General features: G+C 54.7%; 1 protein-coding gene across 5 annotated transcripts in view; it reads right to left on the bottom strand.

The window, feature by feature from the left end:
- SBK1 (SH3 domain binding kinase 1) overlaps window positions 1-14,498 on the bottom strand; it is a 53,668-nt gene that overhangs the window by 21,905 nt on the left and 17,265 nt on the right. For 2 of the 5 annotated variants that reach the window (XM_082429399.1, XM_082429397.1), the window contains exon 1: window positions 3,834-4,714. The exons of 2 other annotated variants lie outside the window; for them this stretch is intronic. The gene's annotated coding sequence lies outside the window, so the exon portion shown is untranslated. Of the gene's footprint in view, window positions 1-3,833; window positions 4,715-14,498 lie in introns of those variants that run through there. One more of the 5 variants, XM_082429396.1, reaches the window with a different exon arrangement.

Genomic DNA, 14,498 nt, shown 5'->3' with positions numbered 1-14,498 from the left:
CAGGAAGAGGACCTCGACTACAGCTGCCATATATATGTCCCACCCCTCAGGCTTGACTCTCACCCTACCCCACCCGTAGCAGGGGCAGGTAGGTCCTTAAGCACCACACAGAACTGCTTCTCAAACACCCGCTTCCCCTTTCCTGGGGGCAGCACCAAAAGCCCTCTGGCTCCCCCAGAACAGCTATAGGACGACCAAGAAGACATTACCACCAAGGGTTACTTACCCACTTGCCAATGTGCCCTTTCCAATAGGAGCCAATAGTTTCTGAGCACTTTTCACATGACAGACCCTGTCCTAGGCCCTTTTCATGCTTTAGCTCACTTAATCCCCCTGTTGACCCTGAGGTAGGTATTATCCTTGTTTTCCACGTAAGTAAAATGAAGCTCAGAGAGGTTAAGTGACTTGCCCAAGATCACACAGCAGCTAAATGGAATTCAGACCCAGAAGTCCAGAGCCTGTGCTCTCAACTATGGTGCTCTGCTGTCTCCTTTGGCCTCTGGCTGCTGTAGACCTTCATCCAGGAAGATGGCACACTCCCTTCCAGGGCCATGCCCAGTGGCTGGGGCCCAGTGCTGACTCCTGACCCCTGGCTCAGCTACTTAGTATCACCCACTGGTTTCCTTAATGTTTAGGGTATGTCAATATTTTTGCATGACTTCTGCATCTAGGCCTGCACGTCTCCTGCCCGACCAAAACTACAGCAGTTTGGACTCAGTCCTAGAAAGTTAGAACAAGGAGGAAGATTGTGGCTGAGAGAACCTCTAGTCCAATTCCTCCCTGACACATGGGTAAACTGAGGCCCAGAGGGCAGACCTCCCCCAAGAGTCCTCAGTAAGACCTGGGTCTAGAACCTTGGACTTCTGCTCCCGGGCAAGTAGGACAATTAAAACAGGTTTTTGCTGGCTGAATCCTTCTAATCTAGAGGAGGGGGCACAAGACGGGGCCCAGAGTGGAACGTGGGACCAGGCTGGAGATGCTTCTGGCTGGAGGAGTTCAGGCTCACTTCACCACTTAGCCCTAAAAGCCTCGGAGGGACACTGCTCTGTACCGGTTCTAACTTGGCCATGGGGGAGGCAGGAAAGACCCGTGTGTGCAAACACACACAGACAAAGGTCACTCTCTGAGCAAACATTTTCTGGCCTCTACCCTAGGCCTGCAAGACCAGATGCCTACAAGAGGGGCCAGCAGGTCATGGAAATGAGTGAACAGGCCAGGTGGGGCCTGCGTCAAGCTGCAGGGTGATAGCCAATCTAAAGAAGGTTGTCATTCTTTGGTTCTCGCCCGGGCTTATCACAGCATCTGATTTTTCAAGAGGATCCAAAAATCAATATTTGTGTGTGAAACTGTATGTTTGTTTAGCATTGGCAACAAATACAAACATGAGAAAAACACTGTTTGGATCAACAAAATGTGTCTAGCAGTTGTGTTTTACAACATGTGCTACACAATATGCTGGGCTCTGGGTTAGACAAAGCCGATGCAGCAGGGAGGGGGCAGACCTGGTCCCGCCTCCTGGAGATCGGAGATCGGAGTCTGGATGTGGAGACACACTCTCACAGCACATATAGACACATGCCACCGTCTCCCAGCCACCAACCATCAATCAGTCCAACTCTACTCTCCACTCTGTGCCAGCCCAGGTCAGATCAAAAGGGGAGGTGGAGAGCTGCCCTTGAGTCATCCTATAGTGGGGCTTTTCAGGTCGAGGGAACAGCACATGGCAGAGGGAAGGAGTTGGGGGACACAGACATGAGCCAGAAGTAGAGGCTGGAGAGTGAGGAGCGGGAGCTGACACTCAGGAGGTAGTTTCGGGCCACACTGCAAAGGGCTTTGATGGTGCTTTATTCCAGACTCAACGGGGAGCCTCTGCAGGTTAGCGAGGAGGGAAGATCTTACTCCCTTGTCCCCCTCTGGCCTCCTGATCGTTTTCCCTAGTCACAGTGACTCAAATCTCCACTCTTTAGCCTCTCACTCCACTCCCTTGCTGGTGGGTCATCTGACAAGGCCCTGGGCTCTTGGGAACCCCCCCGGGGAAATGAACTCCTTTAGAGATGGAGAGGACACACCTGGATGCTTCTGCCGCCCAAGGGCGATCCACATCCACCCGACCGGCTGCAGAGTGAGTGGCCCACTGCCGTTATCTCTGGGAGATGCCACATGCTTGCCCAAGGTCACCCAGTCTTCAGGGCAGTTGGCTCCCCCCACAGCCTGGGCTGAGGGGGACTGTCTCAACTGTCCTTGAATTTGAAGGTGGGGCTGCCAGGACTCTGGCCTGGAGCTCCCCAACCTCTTCTCTGGCTGATCACATCCTACCCCTTAGGTCCATGCCAGCAGCAGGTGGGGGTGGGGGCACTTGGTACTGGGAAGAGGGGAGAAGAGTAAGCTGCTGCCCAGGCTCAGCGCCCCCAAGTCTGCAGCACTATGTGGGCCCCTGGGTGGAGGGTGGGACCAGGCTGGAGACGCAGATCCTGATGAGGGTCAGGTGCTTCAGGAGTGGGGTCAGAACTGGTCAGCTGGGCCTGACCAGACCCACCTCAACTGATCCAACCAAGCACAGCCTGGGCAAATTGAGAACAGCCCAGACATCTGATGAACAGGAAAGATCAGGAAAGGGGATGAAGTGGGAAAAAGGACCTTGACTCCAGGGCCTGGTGCATCACAGACACTAGCAAAAGGTTTGTTGAATGAATAAGTGAACAAAGGAACTCCTGGTGGGGCTACCTGTACTCAGAGTCCTACCTTCTTCAGCATCACTGCTCGCCTGCAGAGGGCTCAGAGAGAGGAGGCTGGTGGAAACGCCAGCAGCCCAGAGTGTGTTCCCTCGGCATGGTCCAGTCCCTTCTTACGATCTCTGATCCAGAATTCCAGGATAAAACATCCCCTGGGCCTCTCATCTTCCCATGAGCTGCAAGGCCTGGGGTTCAGGACCTCACTGAAGGCCAGGCGGGGGTACTGCTTTGTACACCGCCTGTAAAGCTACAGTGAGAACCTAGAATGGTTCCTTGGTTGTCCAGGATACACTGACCCCACCTGAGGTTTGGCCCTGGGTGTTTGGAGGTCAGGAGGAGAAGGGAGGGCCTTGGGTTTGCTGCCCCTGGGGTACATGGGGACAGAAAAGTGCCCTGACCTGAAATGGCTTCTTCTTCCAGACTTCCTCCCCTCCCCAGAAACCAGAGCCTCACTTTGGAAAGGGCTTGTCCCCTCCCTGTCCTGAAGGGAGCACGAAGCATGGCCTGGGTGAAGACACCCCTTCCCAGCCTGGGTGGGGGGCAGTGGAATCACAGAGAAAAGAAGGGAATCCCACCCATTCTCTCAAACACACCCCTTCCCTGTCTCTCGCAGACAAAGACACACACCCAAAGCCCCAGCCATCACCCTAGGGCCACACACTGCAGGCCCCCTCACCTGTGGACACCCCAAATCTTCTCTTCCCGGGGCGGGGGGGACTTCACTTGAGAACTCAGCCTGGCCTTTGAGGGAGGGGTATATACAGTCCAAGTACCAAGGATCCAACGGCTCCAGGGTCACAATTTTGGGGGGTGGACTCCCCACCCTCTTCCCCCTTCTCTGTGGCGCAAGGGTCTCTGCCACCACTCCCCCGCAGGGCCGGGAAGCTGTGCCCAAACCCCAGGGCCAGGGTGTGGGGTGGGGGAAGGGAGAGGAGGAGGGGGCGGCTCCTCCAAGCGAGACACAAAGAGACGTCCTTCAGCCTCGGCTCCATGGCGACGCTGGGGAGGGGGCGGTGCGCACCCAATACTTCCTTCCCCACCTGCAGGGCTAGGGACCTCGGCGGCCACTCACCTGCTGCCCCTCACCTGGGCCCGGCTTACCTGGGCTGGGGCCGCGGGGACGCCGCGGCAGGGGGCCTGGGCGCCGTCTCGGTTTTCGTCGTCAGCCCGGCCCGGGGGGCTCAGGGCGCCACAACCATGGGCTGTGATGAGAAGGGCGCCGCGAGGGGCTTAGTCGCCCCAGTCCTGGAGCTTCGAGGGGGGGGTCCCCGAGGCCTCTTGCTGGTGAGGGATAGCTCTTGCTGTCCTCGGGTCCCTAGATTTGGGGTTTCTGTGAGCCGGAATCGGGGAGGGGGGAGAGGTCTAAGACCCCTGATCTAGGGGCGTTCTGAGCTGGGTCTTCGTGTCTTGAGGTGTGGAGTTGTAATGGCCAGGATCTTGAGAAGGGGTCCCCACAATCCCGGACAGGGGGGTCACTGCGTTCTAGGTCTTGTGGGGGCCCAGACTGAAGAGGGGGTGTCTTCGCGGAACCGCAGGGAGGTCGCTGTCTTCTGAATAGGGAGGTAGTCTCCGCTTTCCCCCGCTGGGGAATCGCTCTGTGTTGGATCTGGAGGGGCCACCCGCTTTCCTAAGGGTCTCTGGGTCCTGGATGTGGTGGGGGGATCCCCACGCTCCCCGGCTGCGGGGGCTTGCTGAGTCCCGGCCACCGCAGGAGCTGGGAGGAAGCCCCTCAGCCGCTGGGGGGCTCCGTCGCCGCCGCTACGAGCAGCCCGGCCCGGCGGTCCCGGACCCCGGCCTGGTCCGGGCTCTGGCTGCGGCTCCTGCTCGCGCTCCGCCTGGTGCTCGGGCCCCGGCCCCGGCGCCCGCCCGGGCTGCGCTCCATCGCGGCATCGCGGCTCCGCCCTCCGGCCTGCGCGCACCTGCCCGCCTGGCCCGCGGCTCCGCCCTCTGGCTCGCGCGCCGCCGCCCGCCCCTTTGTCCGCCCCGCTTGGCGCGCGCCCTCGCGCACGCGCACTAACCCCGGCGCGCTCTCGCCCTCCCGCCGCGCCCTCCAGCCGCGCGCCGCTGGGCGCAGATTCTCCCCTCGCGGCGAGAGTAGCGCGCGGCGCCCCACCCCGCCTTCCGGCCGCGCTGGGTCCTAGCGCCCGGGGGCTGCTTCTTTCTCCTCCCATCCCCGTCTTTTCTAGGTCAGAGCCCACAAGGGGGCGAGAACGAGGTTAGAGAGGAGTCGGGGGAGTCTGAGAGGGTCACCTGGTCCAGCCTCCTGGCTCCTGCGGGACCAGACTGCCCCAGACTGTCCCAGTCTGTTCTTGTGGGGCAGAGCCTGTGTCTTTTTCAAGGAGGGAAACATGTAAGCCCTGCAGTCCGATGTAATTCATCCATCCATCCATCCGAGCAGGACGTCAGAGAACTAACTCAGGAAAGTCTACTTAGGAAAGAGGTCGTAAACTGGGGCCTTGAAGGTCATGTCCAGCCCAGGTTGCGTTTTTGACCCCTGTTGTAAACAGGTAGTGGCTAGTCATGGGATGCAGCTGGGATTCACAGTGCTCACCAGATAGAAGGGAAGAAAGGGGATTCCAGGCAGCGTCATGTGCAAAGGCACTACCCAGGTATGAAGGACTATTGTCTGTTTGGTAACTGGATATTGTGACCTGGAAGGAAGTGGGGTGGATGAGGATGGAGATGAGATGGGGGCAGCTCAGCCTCCCAGGCCCTATTTTCCTTTTTCTCAGCCTCACCCACGCTGTTTCCCTGAAGAGAAAGCCCCTAACACCGCCTGCACCTTCCCTATTTGTCCACCCAGCACACTCTTCCCAACCACTGCCCGCACCCCCCCCGCCGCACCCCGACTGTTTCTAGAAGTTTTAGAGCCAGGGATTGCAAACTCAAGTACTTATAGGTAACATAAATTAGTGACTGGGGTCAGGTGTAACGTGATAGGGAATGGTGGAGATGAAGCAAACAAGCATCATGGGCCCTGGGTGGACAGATGATTTTTCAAGCAGAAAATCCATATTCTAACATACAATTGTCCAACTTTTAAATGTTTGAAACTAATTCCCCAAATTCAGAAATACCGAATGGGCCAAATGAAACATTCTCTTGGGCCAAATCTGGCCCATGGGCCATCGGTTTGCAACCTCTGCTGGGGAGAATATTGCCTTACTTCCTAACTTGTCTCCCTCCAGCCTCTATCAAAACTTTAAAAAAAAGAATCCAAGTCTATGTGATCATCAGCTCTGTAAAGTACAAAGTAGATTGGGTTGCTCCCCTACATAAAATTGTCAATAACTCCGTTACCACCAGGGTAAAATTCTAACCTTATCCGGGCATTCCAAGCCCTTAGCCTTTGGGGCCTCCTACCTTTCCCCTGCTGAGGCCCCCTCTTCTCCATTCAGCCTTGACCTCAGCCGGTATTCCTAGAACATCTGCTCTCTTGTACCTCTGTGCCCTTATACATTTTGTTTTCTCTGCCTCGACCATCTATCCCCTCTTCTTTGTACTCCAAACAGCTTTCCTCCAAGATACCTCCTCTATGTCTGTCTACCTTTCCTCTCTCCTCCCTGTCCTGCCAATGTTCCCGAGTTTCAAATTTCATTCGGTGTTCTGATCCTCTCCAAGTAAGGCCTTATTGTCCCAAACAAATGAATGGAGGGGTTTGAGTTATTGGGCAGGTAGTAGAGGGAGACTAGAGAAAGAGGGAAGGGAATATCTTCCTTCGTCTAACAAATGAGTCCCAGAACATTAGCGTTTAGAGAGCAGTTCCTCTTTTTACAGGTGGGGAAACTGAGGCCTAGAGAGGAGCAGAGGTAGAACCAGGCCTTGAAATGCTCCCAGCTATGGTTATCAAGGGTAGTGCTGTTCAAGGCCACTTTCCGCAGAAGCCTTCCCTGATTCTTCAACTGGGCATTTGATTCCCACCCCTGTGATTAGTAAAGCTTTGCCAAAATGCGCTGTGGGTAATCAACACCCCCCTCCAGCTCTGCAGGGAGAGACGTCTTGGTCCCCAAAGGGGGCACACTCTTACCGGGGGACACAGCAAGGGTCCCATTAAAATTTAAGCTATGGCTGCTTGCCAGGATACTCTGGACTCCGTGTGTTCTGGGACCAGCAGGCAAGAAGAGGAGTCACTGTCCTGGCAGCAGTAACTGACCCTCATTAGTTATTAGAAGTTACTAGAAGTACCCTGATCAGTTACTAGAACAAGGCAGGGCTGCTTTTACAAAGTGGGAGCAGGGAGAAATACACGTGGAACCCAGTGATCCATTGAAGTGATCCATTGGTTATGATAACCAAGAGTTTAGACCCCTCAGGACTGAAGGGTTGGGTCACACCACCCGGTGACCCATCAAGACCTGCCAATGTGACAGTTGAGGGTGTGGATAATTGAGAATGGATGGTGGAAGGGGGACGGGATGAGTACCAGTTATGTCCCCGAGATCAAGTGCAGCAGAGGGGAGGGGAGCTGTAGTTGGTTCCACTAATCTCCCTCTTCAAAGTTTCCCCTTAGAAAGAGAGGCTCATGGCATCCACAGAAGAGCCGTGCGGCGCAAGGGGTGGGATGTGGCAGCCCTGAGAATGCACCACCCAGATCTCTGACTGCAGGGATGGTGACTCTGAGGGCAGCAGCTGTGGAGTCTGCAGGGTTCACAGAGAAGGCTCCTTTGCTTCCCTCCAGCCCATCCCAGCCAAAGACTGAGCGCAGCAGAGACTCTAAGGCGCCCAGTTCCTGGGAGATAACAGGGCTTCTCTGATGGGCAACTTGAGATCAAGGACTCTCCATTGGATTTGTCGGAACTTTCTTAACATTGCACTGCAGTCTAAGACTCTTCCTATCCCACCTTCCTTCCTTCCTTTCCCTTTTCCAAATATTGGCTCTATTGCAGTCTGACAGTTCTCCCAGCCTCCTCTGGCTCCTTCGCTATGTTCCCGCCCAAGCATTTTCCCCAATAAATCGCTTGCATATCTGACCCCGTCTTGGCCCACTTCTTGGAGGACTGAACCAATATAATGTATCCGAAGAGAGGAACTAAAGCAGCTGTTTGTAATGCTGCAGCCCTTTTTCCTTGACACCCAGAGATAATCCACTCTGGCCAGCTCAAATTTTGCACCCACAGCAAATGCTGCCTTTGCAAGAGAGGGTTTTGATGGGTGTCATTTGGATAGCAGAACACAAACGTAAAACTTAACTGTCACCTCCATAACGACACAGGAGGAACACTGGAAAACAGAGACCTCCACTGAGATTTCCTCTGCCCACACCCCTCTCCAAGGCTGACATGTCCTCATGGTCTTGGACAGTCAGTTGCTGCTCCCTGCACAGGGAAGCATGTGAGACCTGGAACCACACGACTTTTGATGATTTTGCACTTTTCCCTTGGCTGCATTTTATATTCATTGATGTGTCAGAAATTTCTGTTACTGTTGGGGGAAACAGGGAAGGAATTGAAATAGAGTCCCTGTCCTCTAGAATCTACATAATGTTTCAAACTATATGAGTGTGGGTACCTCTACCAGCTGTACTGAAAGGGCTCTGCTGAGACATTGTCTCGACCGTGTTGATCATCTCCATCAATGGAACAATGATGGCCTTTGGGGATTTTCCCCAGTGTACTCTATGTTCTATGATGGTCCTTATTGCATCTGGCCCCAGTCATTACCGGGAGAAGACGTTCCTGGCTTGTTGGTCTGCATTATGATGGTCTTGTACAGGAATAATTTCCTCCCCCGGAGGGCCACCATCATGCCCAGGACACTGCTGCTGGTGACTGGCTCATGCAGCATGATCAGGGGCCCTGGTGGCATTGGTGACTGAGTAGCTCAGAGAGCTGATCAGGCTTAGGGTGCTGAAGACAATGCCATTTTGGGCAAAGGTACAGAAGCTGCTCACAGCCAGGAGCGGGAGCATTTAGGGCCGCTGGGAGACACAGGTCAAGTTATAGCCGATAAGGAAAACCAAGAATCCACCTGAACCCACGATGGATCAGAAAGAAGACAGCAGGGCAGCCCCAGCTGTATGGCAGCTGGAGGCGATGGATCTTTGAATCTCTCAACACCTTTTTAGAGAATATATTCTGAAGTGAGAAACACAGTGTTCTAGCAAGAGTCCTGATGGGCTCTCCACCTCCCGGGTCGAAATACAACTCTGTGACCACGGCCAGCAGGATGCCACTGATGATGGGAAGTACAGAGTGATGGTAGTGCAGAGAGGAAAGAACCCTCTTTCTTTATGGCACCTCAGAGCTGCTGAGTTGTACTTGGAGCTGCTTTGAAGGGAATTCTGTCCCTTGCAGCTGAAAGCGTGCCAACTGATTTGAGAAGACTAACTGTGGTTGCCCTTGGGGATGGAATCCAGGAAATGGGACTGGGGCGGGGACAGATCATGGGAATTCACCTTTATCTGTCATGTTTTATTATTTTTTTATTGAAAACATCTGACACAAATATGATACAATGTTAACATTGATTCTAGTTGTGGATATGCACAGGGTTACACTTTTCTCTATTTTTTTTAAACTTTTTTTTCAAAATAATTAAAAATTAATCAGTGGGAGTGTTTTTAAATGGGATCTTGAAAAGAGACAGGAAAAAATAATTTTTTCACTGTAAAGCCAGGTCTAAGAACTCTCTGAAATGATCTCATCTCTCGCTCTCTGAGGAACATGGGAATGAGTAGTACATTTGGCTCCCTGGCCCCCTGCCACCTGTACCGACTGCTCATGGCGGATCTGAACGCCTGTGTTCCTTAGGGCTGGATGTGGCCGTTTCTCTGGGACATAGTGGAGTGAGGGTCTGCTAGGTCTCTGCCCCTCCCCCACCACGCTTACTGCAGGGGACCTGGGAGCATCTTCAGAACAGAGACTACTCAGAGCCCCGTCAATCTCTGCTCCTTCCTCAGGGATGGGTCACCAAAGCCAGCCCCAGGAATGTAATAGACATTTGGAAGGAAGAAAGTGCTGTCTCGTACACATCCCTGGAGGGCTGGCTTTAATGATGTCCTAGTTTGGGTTTCCCAGAAACAGACCCTGAGACAGGGATTCGAGATCAGGTGGGTTTTTTTTTGGCAGGTGATCCCAGGAAGGGGGGTAGAGAAAAGAGACAGGAAGGCAGTGACAAATCACCACTGCAGGCAACTGGAGGTGAACACACTGGAACACTCTGAGAGACAGTGTAGAACATGCACGGCCATACACTGAACATATATGATATCCCAGCTCCTGTCGGTCACTGGTGAGAGCTGCTGGGCAGGGGTGCAGGCCATGCTGTGGATGTGGGCAGAGCAGGCTGGAACAGGGAAGGCCCTCAGGAAGAGGGGCCAGGATGCTGGCAAATAGAAGTTGGGAAGGGGCCCAGGGAGATCCAGGTGGGGAACGGACAGTGTCTGCCACAAATAACCAGCACTTAGAACAGGGCCCTGGGGCTGGCTTGATGCCCATCTATTCCAAGTAGAGTGGAATTCTGTTACACAGCATCATCTGTCCCCTATTTTTAGCAACAGAACCCCAATTTTCCTTTGGGGACCCACATTCCTTGATGTACCCTTCCCTACTCATTAGGGCTTCTGAAAGTGGGGCTCACGTGTTCAGCTCTAGGGGTGGGCTTGTGACCCAGCTCCCACCAATCAGCATATACCAGACCCCTGGCCACACTGATTGTTTCTGAGATGTGTCTGTGCCCCATGCCAGGCTGATACAATAGAACTCTCTTTCCATTGCACCAAAAGAGGGTGGGATGTAAGCCTGGAATTGCTCCCACAAGGGAGAACCTCCCAGAGGAAGAGGCTGACCTAGCAGAGAGCAGAGCCAAGAGATGGAGAGTGTCAGAATCCCAGTGCCATCATTTGAGCCCCTGGATCTAGCCATACCTGAAGACCCTGGACTTTTCAGTCGTGTAACCCAAAAATCCCTTTTGTGCTTAAGTCAGTTTGAATTGGGTCTCTGTCACTTACAACCCCAGGCTCTTTACACTATGTGTAAATGGGGGTTTCTAAAGTGTTTAAGAATGCAGGAGTAACTCTGTCCCCCATAATCACTATTTCCTCAGCATCCCAGGTTGTCTGAGGAGATTCTCAGAGGGAGCTCAGTGTGTCCAGGAGTTTGGAATCCTTGGAGTCCAGCTCCTGCCCCCTTAGGGTGGTTGTTCTTGGGGCCACGTGAAGAGCTGGGGGGATCATAGCTGAGCAGGCGGGGTGGATGCCTGGGCTGCCAGGTGGGGCCCCTTTCCTTCTAAGCATCAGGAACCTCTGTGTTCCTGGCCAAGGCACGCAGGCGTGCATTCACGCATTCACATTTATTCACTGGCACCTGCTGTATAAGGGCACCAGGATAAAAGGGTGGGCTAAACAGACAATCCTTGCCTTCAGGAGCTTCCAGTCTAGTGGGGGAGACCCTATACTAATTACACCAATAAACGTCAGATTCTGAGCTAAGTAGTTCCGGGCCCCATCTCACTCCTTCCTGCTCCTTGCTGATTGGCCATCTCTCCCCTGGAGCCAGCTCAGCAGCTCAGACACAATTTTTCTCCTTCCCACATTTGGGATCTTGTACTCCTCAACCTGGAAGCCCCACCTCCTGTCTAACCTGCATCCTGCCTGCTGCTGGTGCAGCCCACTTTCTTTACTTTGGTCCCAGGGGAGGTGAAGACCATTGAACACCTTTTCATGTCACCTCGCTTCTCAGGTATGAGGCTCTAGACATTTATGAGGCAACTAGGATGTGCCAGGTGCTTCCACAAGGCTAGACCTTCCCCCAGATGGGGAAACTAGGGCACAGAGCATGGGGGTCCTGCACTAACAAGGCCAGCCTCTCCCACCCCCTGGAGTAGGAACAGGACGCCCTGTCCTGTGCCCTTCTTGCTCCTTGTCCCTTTAACCTCTCCCAGGCCAAGGGTCCCTCCCAGTTGGCAGCCTCTGGTTGCAATTCCCAGGCCCACTCTACTGCTGGCCTTGGGGGGTGGTTTGTCTCCCTGACACCTAGGGGCGGCACCCTCCCCTCCCCTCCTCCAGCCCCTCCTCCGCAGGGAGCCTTTGTCCACACCGCCCACTTATTTGACAAACACAGATTGGTGCCAGATTTTAACCATTTGACACATATGAACTCGTTTAAATTTCACAACAACTTTACGGTGCGGGCACGCTATCATTTTGTACCTGAGACACAGGGAGGTGAGGAGATGCCAAGGCTGACACACTGGTTGGGGCTTGAACCCAGGCAGGCTCTGGAGACCAGGCCCCAAACCACTCCGGTGCCCGGCCCATCCAGCCCCACCATCCTCACCTCCTCTCACCTGATCCCACTATCTCAGTTCCATCCCTCTCCCTACCCACCTCCCTCTCTCAGTTTCCACTCCTTTGCCCATCAGCTTCTGCCCGGGAGGGGCTCTGCGCTGGGCCCCCGGACTGGAGGGAGGGACACAGGGTGGAGGCCTGGGCGCTGGAGGGACCTAGCACCACCGCCATCCATTCCCAGCCCGGTGGAGGCTTGGCTGAGCCTGGGGCCTGGAGGAGGTGGGCAGGGTGCAGCGGGAGGGGGCTGGGTGGAACCGGGCCCGCAAGCCCTAATTAAGTCAGTTAATTAGGTGGGGAGGAGAAGCCTGTGGGAGTTAATGAGCTTGGCTAATTAAGTGGATCCTGGAGAATGGCTCAAATCCTAGTGGCTTGGGAGGAGAGATGGAGGCTTAGGCAGGACAGAGGGAGGGGGGATAAAGCGCCCGGCACCTCCCCACCGTCACCAGGTCTGCAGCCACCGCGGGGCTCTGAGGCCACTGAGGCCGCTATCGAGACCTGCAGTGACCATCAGGGTCGGCAGCCACCCCCAGGGTCTGGCCTGAAGTTACCGTCAGGGTGTGGTGCCCTCACCAGGACCACGTATGCTATGGATGCTTGGGTTGAAGTCACCATGGAGGCCTGATCCCCCGTCACCCACCCCTCAGGGCTGAAAGCTATATCACCCTTTGAACTTTTGGGGGATGGAGGCAGAAAATGAGCCCTGACCCAGGGACCCTGCAAAGCAGCCACGACGATCCCTGTGACGGGCTGGGAACCATGACCGCCACCCTCGCATTCCCCCAGGCGTAAGTTGGCAAAGCACTCGCTGTCGTTGCCAGAGGGAAACCTGCAGGACTCTCGTCCCAGCTCACAGATGTGGCAGCCGCGGCCAGGAGGGAGGGATGTGCCCTGGTGCGTCCGCAGCCCACGGCTCACGGAGCGGACGCGAGGCAGGTGGTGGGCGGCAGGGGAATGTTCTCTTCCAAGCCTGTCACCTGGGAGGCCAGCAGCTGGCCCAGGAGCCTGGGGGCTTTCTCCTGCTGGGCTCTGTTTCCCTCTAATCATGGGGTCTTGAGTAACAACAACGACAGCACCCGTGGCTGGAGCAGGTACCACGTGTGAGGTGTGTGTCCTTGACACCAGGGCCAGCTACAGAATGTGGGGCTTCTTGTTCAGAAAGCAGAAGAGAAGCTCTTCCTTCCTACCCAAGCCTCTCTCTCCGCCTGCCACCGTGTTTTGTATTTGCTATTTAATGTCATGCTGCCTTGGGCACGGGGATACTCCTGGGGCCAGTGCAGGCCCTCATGGGTGCCTGGGGCCACCTTGATGCACACCTGACATGGAACCCTCCTGCACCCAGGCCGCTGCCAGACGAAGGATAGCAGCCTTGACTGGCTGGGGGCAAGGAGTGGGTGGCCAAAACGCCAGGGGTTGTGGGAAGGGAGGTGGGATCGCTCACAGTGCGTGCACCGTAGTTAATCAGACTTCATTACACTTCAAAGATGAAATGATTAAGAATTGCAAGATGCTGGGAAGTCCCTGGGAGTCCAGTGGTTAGGACTCCGTGCTTTCACTGCTGAGGGCGAGGGTTTGATCCCTGGTTGAGGAACTAAGATCCCACAAGCCACGCAGCGCGGCCAAAAAATGAAAAAAAAAAAAAAATCGCAAGATGCCAACCACAGAGCACTATAGCCCAAGTTTGGGGCCCTGAATAATGCACACTGACTGAGTCCTCACAGACACTCTGCTTACTTGGTACCGTTGCTGCCCTCATTTCACATATTTGTTCATTCATTCATTCACTTACCAAATATTGGGTTGGCCAAAAAGTTCGTTCGGGTTCTTCCCTAAGATGGTATGAAAAACCCGAACGAAATTTTTGGCCAACCCAATATTATCGCATGCCTCCTTCGTGCCAAGCACCATTTGCAATGAACAAAACCGAGAAGAATCCCTGCCCTTGTCCATTGTAGTGAGGGGAGAAGACAAAAAACAAGGATACACGAGTAAACGCTTATGCTTCAAGGGATTAGCGGGAGGGAAGAAGTAAAGCAGGGAGGGGACAGGGCATACAGGGAGGTCCTCACAGAGACGGTTACATTTGAGCAGAAACTTGGAAGGCGGTGAAGGAGGGAGGGAGCCATGCAGATGTGGAGGCAGGTGGGCAGGTACAGTGGGCAGGCAGAGGAAACAGCCAGTGCAAAGGCCCTGAGGCCAGAGTGTGTGCTTGGGATGCTCAGGAACAACGAGGAGGCTGATGGAGTAAGGGAGGAGACGAGAGGTGATGGGGAGAGTTTGTTCAGGGCCATTGTAAGCCTTTGCCTTTGACTCTGAGTGGGGTGGGAGTCCTTGGAGGGTTTTGAGCAGAGGAGGGAGGAGGCGGGTTGTAGGTTTTAACAGCCTCCCTCTGGCTGCTGGGGAAGACAGACTGTGGGGGAATGGAAGTGAGGAGGCTCTGGTATCCAGCCAGGCGAGAGAAGATAGCAACAGACCAGGCAGTA

This window comes from Balaenoptera physalus, assembly GCF_965194825.1.
Source record: "Balaenoptera physalus genome assembly, chromosome: 16".
In the NCBI taxonomy this organism is placed as follows: domain Eukaryota; kingdom Metazoa; phylum Chordata; class Mammalia; order Artiodactyla; family Balaenopteridae; genus Balaenoptera; species Balaenoptera physalus.
The sequence above is the reverse complement of the archived record's forward strand: the minus strand, read 5'-3'. Positions and strand labels throughout refer to the sequence as shown.